Source organism: Stenella coeruleoalba (assembly GCF_951394435.1).
Source record: "Stenella coeruleoalba genome assembly, chromosome: 14".
Taxonomy (NCBI): Eukaryota; Metazoa; Chordata; class Mammalia; order Artiodactyla; family Delphinidae; genus Stenella; species Stenella coeruleoalba.
In genome coordinates this window covers 59,774,452-59,790,860 of record NC_137160.1, presented here as the reverse complement: position 1 = coordinate 59,790,860, position 16,409 = coordinate 59,774,452, and the positions used below count along the sequence as shown (strand labels likewise).

The following is a 16,409-nucleotide window of genomic DNA, read 5'->3' as shown; positions in this document are numbered from 1 at the left end:
AGTCCAAGTGGAGGCAAAGTGTTTGTCACCCCACCCAGCATGGCTCCAGTGGCAGGAGCTCCTAACAGATTCTCTGGTAGTTCTGCATTGGTCTGGAAATTATTCCTAAAGACTCAACCAAGAACTTGATAGGTGTGATCAGTAATTTTACAACGAATTCTATTTTAAGTTAAATTAAGCCCTTACTACTTAAAATCCCCAGAGTGGTTTATTTTCATTCACTGAACCCCCAGACATCCCCAGGTATTCCGTCACTTTATCACCTATTCACTGATTTAATCCTTATCATACTATACTGTAATTATCACTTTACATATCTTTTTCTTTCCAACTTGTTTAGCCTTCTGTCTCCTCCTCTACAAGCTGATTTAATAGGTCAAAGAGCCTCTTACAAGCTCTTTTTTTTCTCTTAGAAGTTTTTGCTTGAGAGATCCAGAAAAAATTCCAAAATGTGGGTTTTATATATAAAAGGGGTAGCCATGAGGCTAGACCTGTGTTGCTGTCTGATGACCTATTAGTCACACATGGTTGTTGAAAGTTAAATTAATTAAAGTTGGTACCACACTACATAGTGCATCTGTGTAGTCTGCACTATTATCTACTCTATGACCACAGGAAGCTCTACTGCACAGCACTGGGCTAGACAGGCTGCTGGCCAACAGGAACAGGACCAGGGCCACAACAAGAAGCACAATGACTGACAAGCCTAATTTTAACTACTTCATGCTATAAATTTCCTATAAATGGGTATCATAGATATAAGTAAGCTACATTCTAGGACCTATATGAATTATTAAAACTCAGACATCCTGAACAGAAAATCAGTAAAATCTATATTCTTCAAATTGTTCTACTGGTGCTTTAAAATCTGTTTGGTTTCAATAGAAACAAAACCAAAAAACCCTTAAATGAATTGAGATAATTGATAAATTATTAAAACTAGTTTATATTAATCTGAATGTAGCCAAATTAGAGTATACTGCAACACAAAAAAAACTGCCACAGTTCAAATAGTTCAAATCTTTCATTTTATAGAGGAGGAAACAAACTTGAAGAAACAAAGGAAAAATTTTGACACTACACAGAAGAGGCAAAGTTTCCCTTGGGGTCATTTAACTGTTTCTACTATTACCATATAAACAGATTCATTTAAACTTAGTACTGTCCTCAAAGCCAGCCCTATGCAAAGCTTACAGAGTTAGAGTTACAAGTCATATATAAAGAGAAAAATTCTGACTCAGAAGCAAAACCGAGGTGCATAATATCTACAGGCATTAACCTAGGTGACACTATGAAGATGAAGCAGTTATCTCCTTTTGTAGACCAAGCAAAACAAGTCACTGGTGAATGAAGAACTGTCATGAATATTTTTAGAGAAAATTAAACGTGGCAATAATATTATATTAATAGACTGTATGTTTAAAAAGCTTGTATTATTTTTCAATAACTGTACTTGGGGCTTCCCTGGTGGTGCAGTGGTTTAGAATCCGCCTGCCAATGCAGGGGACACGGGTTTGAGCCCTGGTCTGGGAAGATCCCACATGCTGTGGAGCAGCTAAGCCTGTGGGCCACAACTACTGAGCCTACGCTCTAGAGACCACGAGCCACAACTACTGAGCCTGCGTGTCTAGAGACTGTGCTCCGCAACAAGAGAAGCCACTGCAGTGGGAAGCCTGTGCACCGCAAGAAAGAGTAGCCGTGGCTCGCGGCAACTAAAGAAAGCCTACATGCAGCAACAAAGACCCAACGCAGCCATAAATAAATAAATTAATTAATTAATTAAAAAAATAATAACTGTACTTGGAAAATTTTAGCACTAACAAAACTCACAAATGGATTTTTAAAATATCACTTCATTCAACAACGTATTTAATAAATAATTCGGTTCTGGGCCCAAGATATATACTGTAATCCTTAGAACAATCAATGCACAAAGAGATGATCAAAATCACATTGGTTAAATTAAACTTGAATATTTAAAAATGTACAAATAACCCAACAGAAGGCAGAAAAAGAGATACTGAGGAATGAAAAACAGAAGGAACAAACAAAACAATAATAAAATGATAGACCTAATCCAAACATAGCAATAATTATATAAAATGCAAATGTTAAACACACCAATTAAAAGACAGATTGTCAGAGGAGAGAAAAAAAATGACCAAACTATACACTAACAAGAAATTCACTTCAAATATAATGGTATGAGTAGGTTAAAAGTAAAAGAATGGAAAAAGATATGCCATGCAAGCATAATCAAAGGAAAGCTGGAGTAACTGTATTAATATCAGACAAAACAGATCTCAAAGCAAAGAGGGACATTACATATTTATATACTGATAAAAGGCCCAGTTCACTAAACAGGTATGTAACTAGCAACAGAGTTTCAAAGTACAGGAAGCAGAAACCAACAAAACTGACAGAAGAAATAAACAAATTGATAGTTACAGCTGGAGACTTCAACTACTCTCTCAGTAAGACAGAAAATCAACAAGGATATAAAAGAACTAAAAAAATGCCATCAATTTGAATTGACTGGATCTAATTGACATTTACAGGAAAATCTGCACAACAAACAGAATACTCATTCTTTTCAAGGACACACATAATATTCACCAGGCTAGGCCACATCATGGATCATAAACAAACATTAATAAATTTAAAATTAAAATCATACAAAGTTTGTTCTCACACAACAAAGAAATTAAACCAGAATCAGGGCTTCCCTGGTGGCGCAGTGGTTGAGAGTCCGCCTGCCGATGCAGGGGACGCGGGTTTGTGCCCCGGTCCGGGAGGATCCCACATGCCGCAGAGCGGCTGCGCCCGTGAGCCATGGACGCTGAGCCTGCACGTCCGGAGCCTGTGCTCCGCAGCGGGAGAGGCCGCGGCGGTGAGAGGCCCGCGTACCGCAAAAAAAAAAACCAAAACAGAATCAATTATAGAAAGATAATAATATATCCAAATTAAAAAACAAAGAAAAATCAATGAGGCTAAAAACTGGTTTTCTAAAAAGAAAAAATCAATAAAATTTATAAACCTCTTAGCCACACCTATTAGAAATAAGACAGAACACATTACAAACTTTATACAAATAAATTCAACGAATTAAATGAAACAAATTCCTTGAAAGGCACACACTACCAAAGCTCACTGAAGAAAACAATCTCAATAACTCAATACTTATTAAAGAACTTGATTTCATATTTAGAAACCAAGAAAACCCAGATGGCATCAATGGTGAATTCTACGAAACACATATGTGGAAGAAATATTACGAATTCTACACAAACTCTCCTGAAAAGGAAAGAGAACATATTTTATGAGGCCATCAACACCCTGATAGCAAAACAGAATAGTCTTTTACAAGAAAACTACAGACCAATATACCTCATAATCATAACAAAATCGTCAACAAAATATTAGTAAATCAAATCCATCTTTATAAAAAAGGATAATACATCATGACCAAGTGGGATTTATACCAGAAACTTGAGGTCAGTGTAATGTTTGAAAATCAATCTATGTAATTCACTGTATTAACAGACTAAGAGACATAACCATTTCAACAGATATAGAAAAGGCATTTGATAAAATTTAATACCCGTTAATGACAAAACCCTCAGCAAACTAGTACTAGAACAGAATGTGAATGCTTTCTTTCTCTCCTAAGGTCAACAATGAGGCAAGGATGTTCGCTCTCATCACTCCCCGCCCCCAGCTTTACTGAGGTATAACTGACAAACAAAAATTGTATATAGTTAAGGTGTACAATATGCCAATTTGATAAATGGATACATTGTGAAAGGGTTATTAGTACAATCAAGTTAAGTACCATCTCCTCACATAGTTAGCATTTTGTGTGTGTTGAGACCGCTTAAAATCTACTCTCAGCAAATTTAAAGTATATAATACAGTATTATTACCCACAGTCACCATGCCGTACACTAGGTCCCCAGAACTTACTCGTCTTATAACTGAAAGTTCATACCCTTTTACAGTGTCTCCGCATTTCCCCTACTCCCAAGGCTCTGGCAACCACCACTCTACTCCCTGCTTCTGTGAATTCAACATTTTTAGATTTCACATCTAAGTGAGATCACACAGTATTTATCTTTCCGTCTGGCTTATTTCACTTATTTAGCATGTCCTCCAGGTTCAACCCTGTTGTGACAAATGGCAGGATATTCTTTTTTTTTAATGGTTAATATCCCACTGTAAATGTATATACAGTTGACCATTGAACAACACAGGTTTGAACTGTGAGGGTCCATTTGTATGTGGATTTTTTTTTCTTTTTAAATTTATTTTTTGGCCACACTGTGGGGCTTGTGGGATCTTAGTTCCCCGAACAGGGATTCAACCCAAGCGCCCTACAGTGAAAGCGCCCGAGTCCTAACCACTGGACTGCCAGGGACTTCCCAAGGATTTTTCTTTTTTTTTTCAATAAATACATACTACATTACTACATGATTTGTAGTTGGTTGAATCCGAGGACGTGGAACTGCAGACACAGCAGGCCAAATGTAAAGTTATACGCAGATTTTTGATGGCACACAGGATTGGCGTCCCTAACACCCATATTGTTCAAGGGTCAACATTTTCTTTAATCATTCATCCATCAACAGACACTGAGGTCGATACTATACATTGGCTATTGCAAACAATGGTGCAATGAACATGGGAGTACAGCTAATTATAATTTTATTTCCTTTGGAGATATACCTGAAAGTGGGATTGTTGGGTCAGATGGCAGTTCTTTTAATTTTCTGAGGAACCTCCATACTGTTTTCCATAGTGGCTGCACCAATTTACATTCTTACCAACGGTGTGCAAGGGACCCTTTCTGCCACACCCTTACCAACTCTTACTATCGCTTTTTTTTTTTTTTGCAGTACGCGGGCCTCTCACTGCTGTGGCCTCTTCCCGTTGCGGAGCACAGACTCCAGACGCAAAACCTCAGCGGCCATGGCTCACGGGCCCAGCTGCTCCGCGGCATGTGGGATCTTCCCGGACCGCGGCACGAACCCGCGTCCCCGGCATCGGCAGGCGGACTCTCGACCACTGCGCCACCAAGGAAGCCCTCGCCTGTCTTTTTGGTAACAGCCATCTTAAGAGGCATGAGGCATATCTCACTGTGGTTTTGACTTGCATTTCCCTTGTGATTAGTGATGTTGTACAACCTTTGAATATACTTAGCCCTCTGTATGTCTTCTTTGGAAAAACGTTCAGGTCTTTTGCCCATTTTTTAGTCCTTTTTTCTTTTTTTTTTTGCCATTGACATGTATGGGCTCCATATATTTTTTGGATATTACCCCCTTATCAGATGTATGTTTTGCAAATATTTTTCTCCCATTCCACAGGTTGCTTTTCATTTTGTTTCCTTTGCTGTGCAAAATATTTTTTATTTGAAGCAGTCCCACTTGTTTATTTTTGTTGCCTGTGCTTTTGGTGTCATATCCATAAAATCACTGTTAAGACCAATGTCAAGGAGCTTTTCCCGATTTTTTTGGTAGGAATTTTATGGTTTCAAGCCTTGCATTTAAGTTTTTAATCTATTTCAAGTCAACTTTTGTGTATGATACGAGTCCAATTTCATTCTTTTGCATGTGGATATACACTTTTCCCAGCACCAATTACTGAAAAAACTATCCTTTCCCCATTTTGAGTTCTTGTCAAAGATTAGTTGACTGTATTACGCATGGGTTTATTTCTGGGTTCTTTATTCTGTTCCACTGATCTCTCTTTTTATGCCAGTACCATACTGTTTTGATTACCATTGCTTTGTAGTTTGAAACCTGGAAGAGTGATGCCTCTAGCTTTGCTATTGTTTCTCAAGACTGCTTTGGCTATTCAAAGTCTTTTGTGGGGCTTCCCTGGTGGCGCAGTGGTTGAGAGTCCGCCTGCCGATGCAGGGGACACGGGTTCGTGCCCCGGTCCGGGAAGATCCCACATGCCGCGGAGCGGCTGGGCCCGTGAGCCATGGCTGCTGAGCCTGCGCGTCCGGAGCCTGTGCTCCACAACGGGAGAGGCCACAACAGTGAGAGGCCTGCGTACCGCAAAGAAAAGTCTTTTGTGGTTCCACATGAATTTTAGGATTATTTTTCCTACTTCTGTGAAAAATACCATGAGAATTTTGATAGAGATTGCATTGAATCTGTAGACTGTAGTATGGACATTTAATAATATTAACCCTTCCCGATCAATGAACACATTGGATTTCTATTTATTCATGTCTTTAATTTCTTTCATCAACATCTCATACTTTTCAGTGTACAAATCTTCTACCTCCTTGGTTAAATTTATTCCTAGGTATTTTATTCTTTTTGATGCTATTATAAATGGGATTTTTCCCTTAATTTCTTTTTCATAAAGTTCACTGTTAGTGTATATAAATGCAATTGCTTTTCATATGTTGATTTTATATCTGGCAACTTTGCTGAATTTATTATTAGCTCAATAATTTTTTTGGTGGAGTCTTCATGGCTTTTTATCATGTTATTTACAGAGACAATTTAACTTCTTCCATTTTGATTTGGATGTCTTTTCGTTTTCTCGCCTAACTGCTCTGGCTAGGACTTACAGTACTATATACTGAATAGAAGTGGTGAGAGTGGACAAGCTTGTATTGTTCCTGATTTTAGAGGAAAAGCTAAGTTTCTCCCTGTTGACTGTGATGTTACCTGTGGGTCTGTTATATATGGCCTTTATTATATTACATTCCTTCTATACCCTAACTTGTTAGGAGTTTTTATCATGAAAGGATGTTGAACTTTGTCAAAAACCTTTTCTGCATCTATTGAGGTGACTGCACCACTTCTATTCAAAACTGTACTTACTGATGGCCCTAACTAGTTCAATAAGGCAAGAAATAAAAGGTATGTAGCTTAGAAAGGAAGAAGTAAAGCAGGTTTTATTTCTGGATGACATGATCATCAATGGAGACAAACGCAAGGTATCTATAAAGAGGCTACTAAAACTTATAAGTAAGTATAGAAAGGACAAAGGATACACAGTTGATACATGAAAATTTTGTTTCTATATACTAGCAACAAAAAGTCGGATACTGGGCTTCCTTGGTGGCACAGTGGTTGAAAGTCTGCCTGCCGATACAGGGGACACGCGTTCGTGCCGCGATCCAGGAAGATCCCACATGCCGCAGAGCGGCTGGGCCCGTGAGCCATGGCCGCTGAGCCTGCGCGTCCGGAGCCTGTGCTCCGCAATGGGAGAAGCCACAACAGTGAGAGGCCCGCGTACCGCAAAAAAAAAAAAGTTGGATACTGAAATTAAAATATAACTCACAATAGTATCAAAAATAATAAATTTTTAGGGATAAATATAACAAAATTTAAGACTACATAGTGACAAAAAACACTGCTGAAAGAAATTAAAGACCTAAATAAATGGATATACTATGTTTATATGGATTAGAAGACTCAATAAGAGATCAGTTCTCCCCAAATCGATTTATAAATTCAATGCGATCCTAGTCAAAATCTCAGTATGCTTTTTTTTTTTTTTTATGGTACGCGGGCCTCTCACTGCTGTGGCCTCTCCCGTTGCAGAGTCCAGGCTCCGCATGTGCAGGCTCAGCGGCCATGGCCTACGGGCCCAGCTGCTCCGCGGCATGTGGGATCCTCCCGGACCAGTGCACAAACCCGTGTCCCCTGCATCAGCAGGCGGACTCTCAACCACTGCGCCACTAGGGAAGCCCCTCAGGATGATTTTTTAATAGAAACTGACAAACTGTTTCTAGAATGTATATGAAAATGCTAAGGACCTAAAAAAGTCCAAATAATTTTTGGAAAAAAACAAATTCATGGACTTACATTACTTGATTTCACTATAAAGATACAGTAAGCAAGACAGTGTTTACTGGTATAAAGATAGATTTACAGATTAATGGGACAGAAGGCAAAGTCTAGTCTAGAAATAGACTTGTACATGTGTCCAACTAAGTTTCAAAAGTGCTGCCCATGCAGTTCACTGAGGAAATTCCTTTCAACAAATGGTGTTGGTACAACCGTATCTCCGTATGCAGAAAAAAACAAAAAACCAAAACTTTGACTCTTACCTCACTCCATAGAGAAATATTACCTCAAAATGCATCATATACCTGAATGTATAAAGTGAAGTTATATGTTTTCTAGCAGAAAACATGGGAGAATATTTTAGTGATCTTGGGTTAGACAAAGATTTCTTAAATAGGCTATGAAAAACAGAAACTATAAAGGAAAAATATGGATAAGTGGGACTTCACAATGCAAACTCTTGCTCTTTAAATGACATTGTTAAGCAAATGAAAATCAAGTCATACAGGGAGAAAATACTTGCAAATTATGGCTTTATAAAGGACTTATATCCAGAATATATAAATAAATCTTACAAATCAGTAAGAGGATAATCCAATTTTAAAAGGAACAAAAGATTTAAACAGTTCATCAAAGAATATTTAATTAATGGCAAATAAGCACAGAGAAAGATGCTCAACCTCCTTAGTCATCAGGAAAATAATGAGATGCCACTATACATCCATGAGAATGGCTTCTCTTAAAGAGAAGGAAGACCAAGTGTTGTTGAAGGTGTAGAGGAACTGGAACTCTCATATATTGCCAAGGGTTAGGAGGAAAGACAAAGTAGCACAGCCGCTTTACAAGTGAGAATAGTTGGTGGTATCTTCCCATGGCTAAGAAGAATTATTCTTTTCTTCCATCCTTTGTATGATAGTCTTGGTGACTACTACACTGCTTGTTTTTCAACCTCCTTGCCCTAAGACTGCACAGAGGCACCAATACTTGTTAAGGGCCAACCATCTGCAAGCTCTATGACAGACTTTGCTATCTAACAGCTAAAGGAAACAGTTAAAAGCTTTGATTCTGCCTTTTCAAAGGTGTTTCTTCCTTTACAATAAATATTCTTGCTCCTTACAGATCAAGGACTCTATGTATTCATCTAACAGCAGCTCACTTCCAGGTTTGACAGTCCATGAATGTATGCTATTACATTCAAGGGTTTTTCACTCTTATTTAGCCACAGCAGTAAAATATATCTTCTTCTAAAACGAAGTAACCCAGCAATCTCTTGGTTTTTTTGTTTTAAATGGCATTCCTGTTTGTGACCATTCAAGGGATACTAAAAAAAAATATCTTTAATAGTATTGCTATCTGAATAATTTTGTTTGTAATGAAGGTAAAATATTCTAGTTGCTATTCAGAGGTACCAAGTTAGCATACACAGGTACATCAAAAACTCTAGTGTATACCACATGTAAAGTAGATAGCTAAGGGGAAGCAGCTGCATAGCACAGGGAGATCAGCTCGGTGCTTTGTGTCCACCTAGAGGGGTGGGATAGGGAGGGTGGGAGGGAGACGCAAGAGGCAGGAGATATGGGGATATATGTATATGTATAGCTGATTCACTTTGTTATACAACAGAAACTAACAAGCAATTATACTCCAATAAAGATGTTAAAAAAAAAACTCTAGTGTAAACTGAACATCATGTGGATAAAGAAGTTACATATATGCCATTTATATTTTTAGTATAAGCACGTTAAGAATTAAGAACCAAGGTGTCTTTTTTTTTTTAAATGTCAGTTCATTGGTTTATTTATTTTTGGTTATGTTGGGTCTTCGTTTCTGTGCGAGGGCTTTCTCCAGTTGCGGCGAGCGGGGGCCACTCTTCATCGCGGTGCACAGGCCTCTCACTATCGTGGCCTCTCTTGTTGCGGAGCACAGGCTCCAGACGCGCAGGCTCAGTAGTTGTGGCTCACGGGCCTAGTTGCTCCACAGCATGTGGGATCTTCCCAGACCAGGGCTCGAATCCGTGTCCCCTGCATCAACAGGCAGATTCTCAACCACTGTGCCACCAGGGAAGCCCAAGGTGTCTTTTTAAACTCAGTCAAAATTACACCAAAAACTTACTAAATTTCTTTCACAGTGGGGAGTAACGGATGGGTGAATACTTCTGGCTGGTTAATATCATTATCTTAAACCATCTATATATTCAGTGTCGTTTTCCACTGTTCCTCCTTCCTACGTGCATGCTACTCTCAAAAACACACTTAGAAATTTCACAGCTCTCTAATGGTCACAGAATCTGTACTTAATACTGGTTAACTCACATCATTTGATTATTAGTCAAAAAAATCGAACCCATAACAACTTAAACTTATCAAGCAAATAAACGCTAGTGGCCCCAGAAGTCCTCGATGATAAAAATTTTCCCACAGTGCTACACATTTAGTAGGCCTGAAACAGACTCAAGAATCTGTACTTTCAATAAATAGCCCAGTGGTCTATATCATTAGAAAAGCTTGAAAAACAAATTAAATGAGGGAGCAATTTTTTTTTTTTTTTTTTTTTTTGCGGCACGCGGGCCTCTCACTGCTGTGGCCTCTCCCGTTGCGGAGCACAGGCTCCGGACGCGCAGGCTCAGTGGCCATGGCTCACGGGCCCAGCCGCTCCGTGGCATGTGGGATCTTCCAGGACTGGGGCACGAACCTGTGTCCCCTGAATCGGCAGGCGGACTCTCAACCAGTGCGCCACCAGGGAAGCCCTCACACATTATTGATGGCGATGAAACTGGGATAACCTCTTTGGAGAAGAATCTGGCAAAACTATTAAAATACAAATGCACAGACTTTTGTCCTGATAATTCAATTTTAGTATTTGCCCTACAGGTGTACTATACAAATATGCAAAGATAATATACAAAGGCATCCACTAAAACGTTACGTGTATCCAAATCACTGGAGAAAAAATCTAAATATTCATTTGTAAAAATGTGGCTAAACAAAGTATAGTACCTTTTTACAGTAAAAGTTATGCAAAAATCCTTTTTTCTTGACCTCTCCTCTTCTGCAGAAACTCTAAATGTTGCGAGTATCAGGACTTGATCCTGGATCCCTTTCTACTCTCTAACACACTCCCTAAATAACCTAATCCCATGGTTTTAAATACCATTGAAGTGCTACTCACTTCCAAATCCATAACTCTCGTCCTCATTTAAAACTCTGTATTTGTATATCCAACTGCCTACTTGACATCTTCACATGGATGTCTAATAGGCATACCAAACCAAAATAATACTATAGAGAATTGTTAATTTTCTGTCAAACTTCCTCACCTACCCATCTTCTCCATTTCAAATGGCACCACCCTCCATCCATCACTTAAGCCAAAAATTCAGAAATGCTGACTCCATCTCTAAAGCATATCTCAAATTCAATCCATGTCTTTCCACATCAACTGCTACCCACCCCAAGCTACCAAGATCACTTGAATAGGCTAGTGCAAAAACTCTGCAAATTATCTCCCTGCTTCCATTCTTACCCTACTCCTCCCTTCCTCCTTCTCTTAAACACACACACACACACACACACCCACACACACACACACACCCCTTCTACAAGCAGTGATCAGATCTCTTAAAACTAAAAACCAGATGCTACCACTGACCTGCTTAATTTTTTTGTTGGTTTCCCACTGAAAAAAATCTCAACTCAAACTAAACCATCTATACTATATGAAGCTGAATTAATGGAACAGATGTCTGAAGAAATTTTTAAACCATTTAAAATCCTCAAAGAAATAAGAGAAGACTGATAATATGCAGAAAGACTAAACAGAACCAAGAAGAAATACAGAGTATGAAAGTACAATGATTGAAATAAACAACTCTACAGGTTACATAAATAATAGAAAGAAAAACCCGAAGAATGAGTAAGTGAGCTAGAAGATCAGGCAGAGGATAGTTGCAGAAGGCATCAGAGAGGGATTTTTTTTTTAAAGGAAAATATTAAAGAAGAGACGTTAGAAGTAACAGAATCCATATAATAGAATTCCCAGAAGAAAAAAAAAATGAAGAAAAGATATTTGAAAAAATTACCAATAATTTTCCAGAACTGAGGAAAGATCAAAGATCTCAGATTAAAGTGTGTGGAATACAACCTGGCACACAGTGGACTTCCAATAAATATTTGCTGAATGAAAGAATGAATCAGTGAATATGAATTCAAGGGCCAAACAAGACAGGAAAGGAACTACACTCAGACACACTATAAACTAAAAAAGATAAACAAAAATTTCAAAATCTTCTAGAGGGGAACTGCAGGTCACACACCCAGGAAATCAAACTGACATCAGAAGTTACGAAAAGCAACATCAGAGGCAAGACAACAATGCAGTAACATTTCAAAATGTTAAGGGAAAAAATTTCAAACCAAAAATCTTTAATCACACTAAGCTATCATTTAAAAGTGAGAGTTCAATAAAGATGTTAAAAAAATAATAAAAATTAAAAAAAATAAAAGTGAGGTTAATGAATGATATTTTCAGGCATAAAAAGGCCTTATAATGTATATATACAAACACCCTGCTTGAAAATTGCTTTTAAGTAGGCACTCAAAAAATAACTGAAATAAATCTATGAGAACTACTGTGTGATGTATGGGAATCAGAGTAAATAACCTAATAAACCTAATATTTCATACAAAAACAAAAATGACAGACGGATGGATGCTTGAAGAATACCCCGAACAATCCAGAAATAAAATTCTACAAAACGTCAACATGGCTGCTGGGACGTTGTTGGGTAGGAGGTGGGGTGGAGGAGACTAGAGGAAGTGAGAAAGTGTTTACAGTACTTCTCGTCTGGAGGAAAGAAAACATATATATTTAAAAATATATTTTAAAATATATTTATAAGATTAAGAAACTGTGGAAGATGAATAAAGATAGTCAATAAAATGTAAATAATTTCCAATATTTGTGTTATTACAATAAATTTATTACATTTATTACAATAAATGAAAATGGATTAAACTCATTAATTAAAAGATATGAGTCTCTGGGCTTCCCTGGTGGCGCAGCGGCTGAGAGTCCACCTGCCGATGCAGGGGACACAGGTTCGTGCTCCGGTTCAGGAGGATCCCACATGCCGCAGAGTGGCTGGGCCTGTGAGCCATGGCCGCTGAGCCTGCGCTCCGCAACGGGAGAGGCCACAGCAGTGAGAGGCCCGCGTACCGCAAAAAAAAAAAAAAAAAAAAAAGATACGAGTCTCTGAGATTGGATAAAAATAAGATTCAGCAACATACTTTGTAAAAGAGACCAAAAAAGGATACTAAAATGGTTGACGATAAAAGGATAAGAAGACACACCAGGAAATATAACCCTAGGCTGGTAGACTTTTCTTTAGGCCCCATTCATAAATAATTCAGACCCTTCCTGGTCTGGGCGCAGCTCCCTGCCACTCCTGGGCCTGTGGGTTCCAGGGCTGCATTAAAGCTCACACACTAAAAAGGTATCTGTCTATTTTCTTTATAGGACAGGGCTTCAATTTCTGCTTCCTATTATGACTTTGAGGTTTTTTTTCCATTTCAGGCACCTGCAGATTCCTCTTTCTTGCTTTCAAGCTCAGCTGTGTTTTTTAAATATTTTATTTTTAATCTAGCTTTCCGTATACATTACTAAAATGGAAGGGAGTATCCCCAGTCTGCCTCATAGTCCAGAAGTCCCCAGAAGATGCACTTAATTTCTTAATCTTTTTATTTTATTTTTACTTTTAAATTTTTAATCTTAATTTCTTCATCTATATTATGAAATGGTAATGCTCAAATAATAAGGCTATGAGAAGTAAATAAAATATCTTAGCATACATAGTCCTTGGTGCATATAAAATATTCAAATGCTGCCCTCTAAATTTACCAGCAATTTTACATCCTACCTAAAGAAAGTAAAGCTAGAGCCATAAGCATGGAATGGAAATTGCTAACTTTTTTCCTGCTCCAGCTTCCACTGGGCTGCAGCTATGCTGAGGGTAAAAATGCTTCCTCCAAAATTTTTTTGAAAAAAAAAAAAGGTAACCAGTAAAGGACCAGCAACAGAATTCAATGACCCTTAAGAGTCATTCAGTAGGGACTTTCCTGGTGGTCCAGTGGTTAAGACTCCGCACTTCCACAGCAGGGGTCATGGGTTCGATCCCTCGCTGAGGAACTACGATCCCGCATGCGGCACAGTGCAGCCAAAATAAAATGGTTACTTTAAAAAACAATAAATAAATAAAGGTCATGGAGCTCATCCTTTAAAAAAGAAAAAAAAAAAAGAGTCATTCAGTTAGGAAAGTGACTATTATTTTCTCTGATTTGATCTGGGAGCCTGAAGTCCAAGATTCTATGCTGAGATCTACCACTGACTTTTTGGTTGACCTTCATCACTTCTCAGTATTTGTTTCTTCTTGAAAGTTAGGCTAGATAACATTGAAGATCTCCTATTTTTCCAAAATTCTGATTCCAGAATAAGATGTTTAGAACAATTTCACTCCATTCTATTTTTCTATGAATACAAAAATGATAGCTTAAAGTACTAAACAATGACATCCTTATTGCTGTGTTCCCCCATGCAAAAAAAGTAAACCATTAGACATAAATACTAAACATTTCCTACTTGCACAAAGACCAAAAGCTTAATTCCCTCACACTTAAAAAGTGGTCTTAAAAAATAATGGAAAAGGCCTCATGGTAAATGGTCATGCTTCTGGGATATTAACTGTACCTCCCTAACACCTCAACTACTTAAACAATTCAAGTGAGAATTCAGTCTATGAAAAGGGTTTGTGCTTGCTTTATCATACCTTCCCAAAGTAAGGCATGGTTGATTTTCACCACGATGTTTTCTGGCAGCTATTCCATAACACAAGAATAATATGGCTGTATTCCAGACCAAGAAATTAGTATCATCAAAATCACAAATTTAACCAACAGCATGAAAAAGATGAAAACATCCACATCCTTTAAAATAAACTGTCCTCAACACTGCCCTTAAGACAATATTTTTTAAAGTCCTTAAGGAATGTTTATTGTCTATTTTATACAGTTCTATATTAAATTTTTTAAAAATAAATTTTTTAATTTTTATTTTTGGTTGTGTTGAGTCTTCGTTGCTGCGCGCAAGCTTTCTCTAGTTGTGGCGAGCGGGGGCTACTCTTCGTTTTGTTGCGCAAGCTTTTCACTGTGGTGCCTTCTCTTGTTGCGGAGCATAGGCTCTAGGCGTGCGGGCTTCAGTAGTTGCAGCACGCAGGCTCAGTAGCTGTGGCTTGCGGGCTCTAGAGCGCAGGCTCAGTAGTTGTGGCCCACGGGCTTAGTTGCTCCGTGGCATGTGGGATCTTCCCGGACCAGGGCTTGAACCCGTGTCCCCTGCATTGGCAGGCGGATTCTTAACCACTGCATCACCAGGGAAGCCCTATACAGTTCTATATTAACTTTTATAATGAGCATGTACTCCTTGTATAATCTACAAATAAAAATTTTAAAAATAATAAAATAGGTCGACTTACACTTGGTTTGCTCTGGAGAACTACAGTGTTCTGGTTAGAACCCAAGGGGAAAAAATAATGAGATGGCAGGTGAGAGAACTACTTTAGAGAGAAGAAGAGGGAAAGAGGTAAAAGGTACTTTCATGTGTTTTATGTTTTCTAACCCAGCCATCAGAATAGGAAAGGAAGCAAAAGATTCAGGACAGAAGCTCAATCCAGTAAATATAGGCTGCACTTTGGGTTGGTGTTGCTATATATTATCTCCTTCGGAAAGCTGAGCATGGCAGTTAATTTAGAAGACTATACCAAGTAAATGCACTGTAAATAGTCTATTTGGTTTAGCTCTATGTGTGTATTACCTTCAAAATTCCACAAAGGTAAACCAACAGTATAAAATAGAGTAACATTTAGGCAGCCAAACTGCTTGAAATGTAAACAACCAAGGGTTCATGCTTGCTATATCATACCTTCCCAAAGTAAGCCATGGTTGATTTTTAGCACAATGTTTTCTGGCAGCTATTCCATAACATTTTCCCACAAGAAAATGATGATTGTATTCCAGACCAAGAAATTACACACGCCCACGCAAGACAGCAGACCACACTGAAGGGACAGCAAAAACTGAAACACGATAGGGTAGAAAATGAGGCTAAAGAGGAGGAAGGGAGCAACATGAAGCACCTCGTCATTGTGTTGTTTGATCTTTATGATGACAAAAGCAATTTAAGGCTTTAAAAAAAGGCAGTGACACAATTCAAGCAGCATGTTTAAAAAGGTGCCATGGGGGGAAAAAAAGTGCCATTGGTGAAACTCTGGAAGACACACTAAAGAGGAATTACAGGAGAGACACGGAGACCACTTCAATTGTAACGACCAGATTGTGAGGTGGGAAGGAATAGTCAGCAAGAGCAAGGAGGCTAGAATGACATCAGCAACAAGAAGTAAAAATGCTTTGAAAATAATTTAAAAGAAACAATTAGCATTTATCTGTTATATTTATCTTCCAATAGTAATGACTAAACAATACCTCAAATTTTTTAAAAATAAAATTCTCATTACTTCATTAGATAATATTTACAAAAGAGATTAGTGGTAAAAAG

General features: G+C 38.2%; 1 protein-coding gene across 3 annotated transcripts in view; it reads right to left on the bottom strand.

The window, feature by feature from the left end:
* ANKRD12 (ankyrin repeat domain 12) overlaps positions 1-16,409 on the bottom strand; it is a 113,828-nt gene that overhangs the window by 84,673 nt on the left and 12,746 nt on the right. The window lies entirely within an intron of this gene.